This window comes from Salmo salar, chromosome ssa26, assembly GCF_905237065.1.
Source record: "Salmo salar chromosome ssa26, Ssal_v3.1, whole genome shotgun sequence".
Taxonomy (NCBI): domain Eukaryota; kingdom Metazoa; phylum Chordata; class Actinopteri; order Salmoniformes; family Salmonidae; genus Salmo; species Salmo salar.
The window spans coordinates 14,570,911-14,582,563 of record NC_059467.1 but is presented as its reverse complement, the minus strand read 5'-3'; the positions used below and the strand labels follow the sequence as shown (position 1 = coordinate 14,582,563).

At 41.2% G+C, this 11,653-nt stretch overlaps 1 protein-coding gene across 3 annotated transcripts in view; it reads left to right on the top strand.

The window, feature by feature from the left end:
- Positions 1-1,412: 1,412 nt before the first annotated feature.
- LOC106587288 (cadherin-11) overlaps positions 1,413-11,653 on the top strand; it is a 67,477-nt gene continuing 57,236 nt past the window's right edge. The window contains exons 1-2 of one of the 3 annotated variants that reach the window (XM_014175532.2): positions 1,413-1,560; positions 1,780-1,937. The gene's annotated coding sequence lies outside the window, so the exon portion shown is untranslated. Of the gene's footprint in view, positions 1,938-11,653 lie in introns of all 3 variants that reach the window. The other 2 variants (XM_014175531.2, XM_014175530.2) reach the window with 2 other exon arrangements.

Sequence of the window (11,653 nt, the reverse complement as noted above, 5' to 3'; positions counted from 1 at the left end):
TAGGTCTAGGAGGATGAGAGCAGAGGAGAGAGAGTTAGCTTTAGCAGTGCGGAGAGCCTCCGTGACACAGAGAAGAGCAGTCTCAGTTGAATGCCCAGTCTTGAAACCTGACTGATTAGGATCAAGAAGGTCATTCTGAGAGAGATAGCAAGAGAGCTGGCCAAGGACGGCACGTTCAAGAGTTTTGGAGAGAAAGGAAAGAAGGGATACTGGTCTGTAGTTGTTGACATCGGAGGGATCGAGTGTAGGTTTTTTCAGAAGGGGTGCAACTCTCGCTCTCTTGAAGACGGAAGGGACGTAGTTTACATGGTCCGCTAACTATTATACATTTTCCAGTAATTAAAAGTAATATATTACTCACTTTAGTAAAGTTTATGGCATTTGTTACAATGTTTCCGACGTTGACTTCCTGGTCCTAGGCGGAGGGGACGTTCCGGATTGGGTGCCCAATGCCCATTCATGCCCAGTTTGGAGGTACCAATGCCACAGGGGTTCAATTTCTCCCTGTTTGTTATTCTGAGAATATAAATGTATGAGCTCTTCATTATTTCTGCTTTGAGGTATGCACAATTTGTTCTATGCTGACTCATCTAGGAATGTCATGCCATGGTTATGGGTGTAATAGGCCTACGATGATGTACATCGTGTCACTATTTCAAAATGGTCTTTTATTTTTTATAATCTTACCTTGAACTCTGCATTGTTGGAAAAGGACCCAGCATTCCACTGTTAGTTTACACCTGTTGTCTACGAAGCATGTGGCAAATACAATTTGATTTGATTTGATTTTAGAGCGATAACATCCCTCTCTCTGGAGAAGTGAGTTGGTATGACCAAATCCAGGTACAAGGGTTGCCAACTGATAGCCTATTTATGACAGTCTGTTTCAGACCGTAGGTGTAGAGTTGGGAGGTGGACTGCTAAAAATGGTTTATATTTTCTGGATCCATTTGTGTATATTCTATTTGACTGCTAAACACCGATCACCTGGCTTTAAATACAATCTGAAAGACTTGTCCAGCTAATACTAAAATGGTATGCAATTACAGGTTTATTACCTAATAGCAATGTAATATTATGTGTTACCATAAGCTACAGCTATAGGTTTATGTTTTTCATTTAAAAAAGTAGTATTTCCCTACAGCCTAATTAAACAGTGGCTCAACCATTGCAACATAGGCCTTCAGTAGGCTGTTAAGGTCAGTAGGGGTAATAATGAAGGGAAGCTAACCTGTAATTGGAAGCAAAACTGTTTTGTCATGAAATTGGATACATTGTAACTATATCACTTTACTCATGGAAAGTTTTTATTTTCATATGATGTACATTTATTTTGAAGATGAGTTTTGTCTCCATCTCCCTTGAGTGCTCTCGGTTCCCAGTGAGGGCTTTACTTCCACCCGCCTATTTTGATTGGACGAAGATTTCTTAACCTAGTGTAACCATTCGCGCTGTTCTCTTGCACTGTCTGGGTCTGGGAACGTGCGACAGATAAGAAACTGCTTCCATCTGGTATCGCAGGGAAAGGGAAAAGAGGGTGATTCTACTTAGGCGCCCTCGGTAAGACATCCTGTTTGCATTGCTACTAAGATCTGCGAGCTTCGTTTCACTAGAAAGCTGGAGAGGACGTGCGCTCCTAAACGGCTGCACCGGATTGATCATTGGGGATGCTACGGTTTTAATCCTTAACTCATTCTCATTTTCTCATGATACTATACTCGCCCTAGGCGTCTAGTTCCACTGTCTTCTCAACCGGTCCACGGTATTTCTCTTATCCAGCGGAACGCACAGGAGGAGAGGCGCTTGGACCAGGAGTGATAACGCAAGGACGGGTCGAGTTGGATGTTCATAGCCATAAAGAAGTGGTCATAGTCTGGAGCTGCTAATGGGACAAGCAGTGGATTGACACCATTTAGTCTGGTTTTACTCCAAGCAAGGTAAGGGATTTAGCCCATAGTTGTTGTCCTATCAATTTATTTTAGTACAGTTGTGTTGCGCAATTTCTGGAGTCATTTGAACTGGAAAATGTGATAGTCCTGCGATTGGACCGAAATTGCTTTTCCAAATGATAAAACCTACGCTTCAGAAGCGACATGTTTGATACATTTAATACGCAATCTGAGTGGACTGTGTCCATTGTATGTCCAGCACTTTAAATGTAGTAAATTAGGGCTATAGGCGACTTATTTTGGGGGGTATTTTGATTCTCATCAGGACCGCAAACATAGCCTATATCGAATTATCTCACGTCGTTCACTTTTTCATATATCCTCCGTCTCTAATCGGAAGCCTGGCGGTGCAAATTACACCTTGAGTATTCACGGCTTGTTTGACACACCGGTTGGCAATACTACATATTTGAGCCCATCAATTCATTTTCAGGTTTTAGTGACGAATAGTCTACACGGTAACTTTCTCTGCAAGTGTAGGCTATACGGGGATACATTTCCTTGAAAGAGTTTGTAGTTAAATAGCTAACCGAACTGAATGGGATGGATAGCCAAATAATATGTATATTGTATTCATTGTAATGCGGACGATATTCCACTTTCTCTCCGTCCTGCATTCATATTACGGTTTTTGTTTTTCGTAATTTATTATATTATCTTAAAGTCAGTTTAATTTCTTCAATTGTGTATGTTTTGTATTTATTGCTATTTGATAGCTGTCGTTTGAATCTTTTTGTTTAGCCTTCTTCTGAGTCACAGTTTTATAGTGATAACAGGTTGGTGTATAATTTACAACTGAATACAAACTGAAATGGGGCAAAACATATTTTTCCCCTTGTTGCGTCTCTAACCAAGGCGATATAGCCTGGTGCACATTTTTGTTGCATTGATCATGGACATCTTATTAGGCTAAACTACTCAGCAATTCATGTGAAATGTGCATTTCAGAATTCACAGGCATTCTAACATGTTTTCAATAGGTTTTATTCATAGGGAGAAGGAAGCCTAAAGAAAACAGCGTGCGTAGTTGGTCCATTGCATTGACTGTATGTATTCACATAACCCTCAGTATTCATGTCCACAGCTCATGATTGCTGCTTGCAAGAAGAAAATAATCTCCCCTCCACCCGCTACCCCTCTAAACCCCCACCGCTCTGTTGCTCAGCGAAATGTCTGCTCTGCTTCCCTTCATGTGCTCTTGTGGGAACCATTCATATAATAATTTAACGTTCTCCTTATTGAACATGCTTTTACTGATATTATTGGTCTGTGTTACGCCCTAACAAGATATTGAAAATAAATAATGCACATCAAAGGGTTTATCATTTAATTGATTGTATTTAATGGTGATTTTACCCCTCAAAAATCATTCCCGCTTCTTAATTTGATGAAACAATCATTCGTGAATTAAAAATGAAAGTGTAATAATGCTTGATGGTGAAATCTTTTGAGCAGCATAACCAGAAGTGAATGACACATCAGAGAAGGCTTAGCTCCAGTCACAGCTCAGAGGCATTGGTGTGTGACATGACTGCTGAAAATAGTTGAAATATACATATATCAAAGAATTGCATAGATTGTTTCATAGCTTATTCCATAGCCTATTTCAAATTCACTCAAACGTTTTAAAATCAGTTTTGAACAACAACAAAAAAACAACAAACATTTCAGAATCATAGTTAGCTTACTTGTTAACTGAAAGATCAGTTTAGTTTCTGACTGACTGACCAGACTTAAATAGTTGCCAAAACTGAATAGACCTCTATAACTACACTTACAGGCAACAGTCTTGAAACCCCCCAGAGGAAGAAAATACATGTATTCAAGGAATCAATAGAGGGTGCTGTTGTTCTGTGGACAGCTGGCCCAGTTTGCTTACCTCGGCACTAGTCTCTGAGGGACACTCAAAAAGATGGAACGCCACCTCCGGTGTTGCCCATGGTCCCAGGGGACGGAGAATTCAATCTAACAGAGGCTCTGGCTAATGCTGTGGCACTTTGTCAGGATTAACATCTTTCTAGTCAGTGGCTTCTGTTACCTTCGGTGTCACGTTACCACCTTGGAGTTCTGGGGAGGGGAGAAAAATGAGGCACCGGTTTCCTGCTCTGCTCCACGCTGTGCTATTCCAATTCCACATTACTGTGAGTCGATAGAGGAAGAGACTCCATCATTTTCAACAAATAAAGGCATTTGTTATTTTGACTGCCAGCCAGAGCTTTTCAAGGAGTTATTTTTCTACTTTGAAAAAAAAAGGAAAGACACAAAAGTGTGCCCTTTTTAAAATGTAGACTAAATGCACATCCGTCAGCTAAATAGAAATAAACAGCTCGCAGTTTGCTGATTTTGAGCTGAAAAAATATCTGAATATTCTCATTGGCAGTAAAGCAAGAAGTCCTTGTTTGGCCATGTGTCCTTTAGTATGGATTCTAATCATAAGGGAGTCTACAAATGACTTGACATAACAATATTACAACTTTTAAACAGACAGTACCTGGATAATTATTAGTGGATGCCACCTAGACCTTGGTCCTCCTGGGGGTGCATGGCAGCCTAATTAAGACATCAAGCTATCTGAATATGTGACACTTCTTCTTAACCCTGTTTACATGTTACTGTTCGATAGTATGCTAATATGGGACATCTGTGTCTCTCCATCAGCAGCTAGTAGGGTGACAGATTGGATTGAATCATTATCCTCATGTTGTGGGACAAATGGTGGGGTACCCTAGATTAGGGTACCCCACCATTTCACAATCCAAGACAGTAGATATTCCGTGTCTACTGCTTGGTTACCACTAGGCTTCTTTTCATTCCCTGTGCGTTTCTGTTGTTTACATGTCATTCAGGTCTTGTGACAGACATTAAGGTCAGGCGAGGTGGCTTTTAGGCAGTCCCATGATATTACCACGCCATCTATCTCACAAGCACTGGGACATGAAAGGAAGGTATTACGGCGTTGCTGGTTGAACATTAGCCGTGGCCTTTTTTTTAGATGGATATTTACGGTGACTTTGAGGATAAATGAAGATAGTAACAGTCAGGAAGTAGAATAACCAGCAAGTCTCATTTAATGAAGCATTCTGGACAAAAATAATATTGAATAGTGGTGTTTATATCTATTTTCATTCACTAATTACTGCAGATAGTGGGTGGACAATTTAGAGATTTAATGAATAGTTACAGAATTATGCAGTACTAATATTGCTTGACACTGATGAAAGTAGGACCATGGCTCAGTTTATTCAAAGCTGTCCTTATTGTTGCACTCCACTTATTGCTGGGTAAATCACTATGTGGGTGCACAGAACACTGTCACTTACCCTCAAGAGCATCATTGATAATGATTTCATGTTCAAGCAATATAAACAACGAGTTATTTCTACTTATGTACATACTTGTTGTGTTGCTGAAGAAGACAATCATAACACGTGTAGGATTGTCCAAGTAAAATACATGCTTATTCTTCAGTCTGAAAACAACAACTTTATACAAGAAAAACAGGAACACTTGGTCTGGTAGACTTGACCCTGAGTGTGTTAAGATACTACAAGACCAGAACACCATGTTCCTTCCATGCCACCTTTAGTGTACAACGTTGTAATCTGAAAGGACTCTTCGTGAAGGCCATATGAAGTATTTATTTTCTCTCTACACCCGTAAGTGCAAGGCTATGTGTGAGTCAAAGTCTATTTCAAGGGTGTCAACATGGAGGCCATATAATCCCCTTCTCCTTGGGGTACCTTTTCATGACAGTAATTTACGTAGAAATATGTGTTGCTTTCTAACATTATATTTTAATGTAATGCTTCTGATTAACATACTGTAGGGGTTCTAATACTCTCTAGAGCTTGTGTATAGAAGGGTAGCTTTGAGAAGGGAATATGTCAGAACCTTATTGCTGGTGATCAACTCTGAAGCGGTGCACAAGCTGTGTGTATGATACTGTATGAGCATCAGCATCTATGTGAGTGCGGATATGTGGACACATGCTCAAACTGTGTCCATATGCGTGTCAAAAGCACAAGCTTAACATACTGAAGGCCAACATGCCAAATGCTGCATGAAGCTTAACTGATTATGGGGTTGATTTAGGTAGGGCCTCATTTACAGTGTTGCAGTCTGAATTATCCACTCATTAAAACAGACCTCTCAGGAACATTCTAATGCCTTTATTAACCTTCCTTCAACTGTTTCCTGGAGGGGATATGTTGGCTGAACTGGATTTGATGTCTGGCAGCAGCATGCATAGTCTTTCTCTGATGTCAAATTCACACTTTGATCAAAGGACGCATTATCCCATTGCTTTTCTGTAAGCTTGATGCTTGTCGTGATGTTCTAACAAATTTCCCCTCGTAACTTTTGTGTGTACACATTTTTGGATCACATGCACTTGGGAAAAGGGGGTTGAAGTCACACAAAGTTAAACAATTCCGTAACTTTTGAGAATGGCAAGTTTTGTACTGTACATTTGCTCTGAGTACATTTTGTGAACTGGAAAGCTTTTTGTCATGAGAGAGTTTGGCTGAATTTCACCCTGACTTTCAAAAAACTAAAAACAGACTTTCCGATTACATTTACATTCTAGTCATTTAGAAGACTCTTTTATCCAGAGAGACTTACAGTTAGCGCATTCATCTTAAGATAGCTAGGTGAGGATATGATAGATATAGTATAGATATAGACATACAGTAGTGAAGACAGTATCTATCTATAACATCCTATCGGTTGGCAGGCTAAGGCTACTAACGTATAACTCTATTGCAATCAGCTTTTGCTCCACAACATATCAGCATTCTTTTAACATTCTTTGAAGCTGCAGCCATCTTCCCACTTTCATTTGAATGTGCATTTCTGGCAGGCTCTTTGTTGCACAAGAATGAGCGTGCTCATGGAGGTACTGTAATGGGATATACAGTGCTTTTGGAAAGTATTCAGACCCCTTGACTTTTTATACATTTTGTTACGTTACAGCCTTATTCTAAAATTGATTAAATTGTTTTTCCCTCTCATGAATCTACACACAATACCCCATAATGACAAAGCAAAAACAGGTTTTAAAAAAAGATAAATAAATATTCAGACCCTTTACTCAGCACTTTGTTGAAGCACCTTTGGCAGCGATTACAGCCTCGAGTCTTCTTGGGTATGACACTACAAGCTTGGCACACCTGTATTTGGGGAGTTTCTCCCATTCTTCTCTGCAGATCCTCTCAATCTATATCAGGTTGGATGGGGAGCGTCGCTGCACAGCTGTTTTCAGGTCTATCCAGATATGTTAGATCAGATTCAAGTCTGTGCTCTGGCTGGGCCACTCAAGGACATTCAGAGACTTGTCCCGAAGCCACTCCTGCATTGTCTTGGCTATGTGCTTGGCATTCAATCCAAATAATTCAATCTTGGTTTCATCAGACCAGAGAATCTTGTTTATCATGGTCTGAGAGTCCTTTAGGTGCCATTTAGCAAACTCCAATCAGGCTGTCATGTGCCTTTTACTGAGGAGTGGCTTCCGTCTGGCCACTCTACCATAAAGGCCTGATTGGTGTAGTGCTGCAGAGATTGGTGTAGTGTAGTACTGCAGAGTCCTCCCATCTCCACAGAGGACCTCTGGAGCTCTATCAGAGTGACCATCGGGTTCTTGGTCACCTCCCTGACCAAGGCCCTTCTCCCCCGATTACTCAGTTTTGGAGGGCGGCCAGCTCTAGGAAGAGTATTGGTGGTTCCAAACTTCTTCTATTTAAGAATGATGGAGGCCACTGTGTTCCTGAGGACCTTCAATGCTGCAGACATGTTTTGTACTTTTCCCCAGATCTGTGCCTCAACCCAATCCTGTCTCAGAGCACTACGGACAATTCCTTCAACCTCATGGCTTGGTATTTGCTCTTACATGCACTGTCAATTGTGGGACCTTATATAGACAGGTGTATGCCTTTCCAAATCTTGTCCAATCAATTGAATTTACAATAGGTGGACTCCAATCAAGTTGTAGAAACATATCAAGGATGATCAATGGAAACAGTATGCACCTGAGCTCAATTTCGAGTCTCATAGCAGGGTCTGAATACTTACGTAAATAAGGTATTTCTGTATTATAATTTTTTATGTGCAGAAAAATCTAAAAACCTGTTTTCGCTTTGTCGTGATGGGGTATTATGTGCAGATTGATTAGGAAAAAATGTAATTTAATACATTTTAGAGAGAGGGAGTCTGAATACTTTCCGAATGCACTGTATGTACATCTGTACCACAGCTGAAGTCCCTACAGCTATTTTTTGTCTTTCAAGAAACAGACAATAGATATTGACAATATTCTCTGATATAAACTCAGCAAAAAAAGAATCGTCCTCTCACTGTAAACGGTGTTAATTTTCAGCAAACTTAACATGTGTAAATATTTGTATGAACATAAGATTCAACAACTGAGACATAAACTGAACATGTTCCACAGACATGTGACTAACAGAAATAAAATAATGTGTCCCTGAATAAAGGGGGGGGGGTCAAAAGTAACAGTCAGTAGCTGTTGTGGCCACCAGCTGCATTAAGTACTCCAGTGCATCTCCTCCTCATGGACTGCATCAGATTTGCCAGTTCTTGCTGTGAGATGTTACCCCACTCTTCCACCAAGGCACCTGCAAGTTCCCAGACATTTCTGGGGGGGAATGGCTCCTTCCCTCACGCACCGATCCAACAGGTCCTAGACGTGCTCAATGGGATTGAGATTCGGTCTCTTCGTTGGCCATTGCAGAACACTGACATTCTTGTCTTGCAGGAAATCACGCACAGAACGAGCAGTATGGCTGATGGCATTGTCATGCTGGAGGGTTTTGTCAGGATGAGCCTGCAGGAAGGGTACCACATGAATGAGGAGGATGTCTTCCCTGTAATGCACAGCGTTGAGATTGCCTGCAATGACAACAAGCTCAGTCCGATGATGCTGTGACACACCGCCCAAGACCATGACAGACCCGCCACCTCCAAATCGATCCTGCTTCAGAGTACAGACCTCGGTGTAATGCTCATTCCTTCGACGATAAATGCGAATCCGACCATCACCTCTGGTGAGACAAAACCGCGACTCGTCAGTGAAGAGCACTTTTTGCCAGTCCTGTCTGGTCCAGCGACGGTGGGTTTGTGCCCATAACCGACGTTGTTGCTGGTGATGTCTGGTGAGGACCTGCCTTACAACAGGCCTACAAGCCCTCACTCCAGCCTCTCTCAGCCTATTGTGGACAGGCTGAGCACTGATGTAGGGATTGTGCGTTCCTGGTGTAACTCGGGCAGTTGTTGTTGCCATCCTGTACCTGTCCCGTAGGTGTGATGTTCGGATGTACCGATCCTGTGCAGGTGTTGTTACACGTGGTCTGCCACTGCGAGGACGATCAGCTGTCCGTCCTGTCTCCCTGTAGTGCTGTCTTAGGCTTCTCACAGTACGGACATTGCAATTTATTGCCCTGGCCACATCTGCAGTCCTCATGCCTCCTTGCAGCATGCCTAAGGCACGTTCACACAGATGAGCAGGGACCCTGGGCATCTTTCTTTTGGTGTTTTTCAGAGTCAGTAGAAAGGCCTCTTTAGTGTCCGAAGTTTTCATAACTGTGACCTTAATTGCCTACCATCTGTCAGCTGTTAGTGTCTTAACGACTATTCCACAGGTGCATGTTCATTAATTGTTTATGGTTCATTGAACAAGCATGGGAAACAGTGACACTTTACAATGAAGATTTGTAAAGATATTTGGATTTTTACGAGTTATCTTTGAAAGACAGGGTCCTGAAAAAGTGACGTTTCTTTTTTTGCTGAGTTTATTATGCTTGCATTCCACCGCTAGTCCTTGAATAAAAGTTCAAATATATGAATGTATGCAATAAGTCCTGTATTTTCTGTGCAAACTTGATTCCTAAATTCATTTTTTCATGGCATAATCGAAAGAAACTGCTTTGATAAGAGCTATGGCCAAGCTGACCTTTAAAAATAAAACACAGTCCATAAGGGATTTGGCTTCAATATACTGTATGTATGGTAATGTGGCTGAGTTCTCTCCCAGGCCTTAGGAGACCTTCTTAGCCTTACTTTCCTGAGAACAGAGGTGCATATCTTTTCCATTTCAAATACGAAAAAAGTTGATATGGTGTTTGTTGGGTATTGTCTTTGTTTCTTTTTCACTGACAACTGACAGTCACTGCATGGTGCTTTTCTTCACTGTTGCTCCAAGGCGTTAGCAGATGTGTCATGATTATTTCTGATAGGACTTTGCACTTGACATCTAATGCCATTGTACTGTAGGTTAAATTAGCAAGGGCACTGAGGGGAGCAATGGAAGGGGCACATAAATGAGCTTGCTGAACAATACTGCTTTTGGCCTTTGTAATAAGATACTATTACACAGAGGATTATGGTCTTGGTTTACTATGGAAATGCTGACAGCTAAACATATACAGAAAACACTGTTGCGTTGACCTGAGACTGAAGTATAAATGTAGACCCCTGGTTGAAAACAATAATCTTAAGCATATCGGAGGTGCACCTTGTAATCAACCTCAACACTTACTTTCCTTTTTAGCCTTGTAAGGGGTGGAGGAGGAATCGATTAGCAATGACAGGCTCCATTACACCCACTCTACATCTGCAATAACCCTAATTGTTGGTTGCCCCCACACCAACCCAGTCAACAACAGAAAGCACCTAAACAAAAAGAGCATAAGGGAAAGTGTTTCTGTTTAAAGGAACCACTAAGATGGAACACACAGGCAGTAAATGTGCAGCCCATCCTCCCCCTTGCTCTAATGCTAAGATAACATCTTTTTGATTTATAAATCACCTGTAGTCTGCAATCAGAGTGCTAAGTGCACCAGGTTCATTCATTATTTGCTGGCATATGGTGCGCATTTGCATAATCAGCTAATGCTTACTCTAGCTCTCTTCCTTTTATCCTTTGCTGTGCCTATTGGCAGTGTGAGATTCAGGGCAATTCAACTTCCCAGAGATGTGCACTCTTCGTTAAATAGTCTAATTATACGTCTTAGAGGATTCTGAAAGAAAGAGTGAAAGCGAACTGAGAATCACAACCTGCTTGCTGTTCAAATTTTTGTTGATGTGTAGCTATTTGAAAGTTGTGTCTGTAGATGTGAAAAGAGCCCATGTTAATCACGGATGCATATTCCATCTTTGAATGTGTATCAGTTGCTTCAGCAGCCTGTGAAATTAGCTGAATTTAGTAAAGTAACAGAGAATGGCAGGTGGAAATAAAAGTGTTTCACAGTGTCTGGTTCTTTTGCATCCATTTGTATGTAATTTGGAATGAGATGCAAAGAGCAAACTGCTTGCTGGCTTATATTTGGAAAAGTCCTCCCATAGTGTCTGAAGACACTTTGAAAAGGGTCTTATTTCCACCCACTTTTTGGGCTACTCCATGGGAGGTAGCTAGGATTGATAATGTGTTTTTCTAGGGAAAGCAGGGTTTTGATAGTAACATTGGAAACACAATACAACATATGCAATTGATTGGAAGCTTGATAGATCATGACTGTAAGAGGCAACACATATTTCAATAGGCCTTTTCATTTTCACTGTCCTTATTTTCTGCATTGTGTCAGTTTATTAGGTACACCCATCATACCGGGTCGGACCCCCCTTTGCCTCCAGAACAAGCATTCTACAAGGTGTCGGAAACGTTCCGTAGGGATGTTGGTCCATGCTGACGTGAT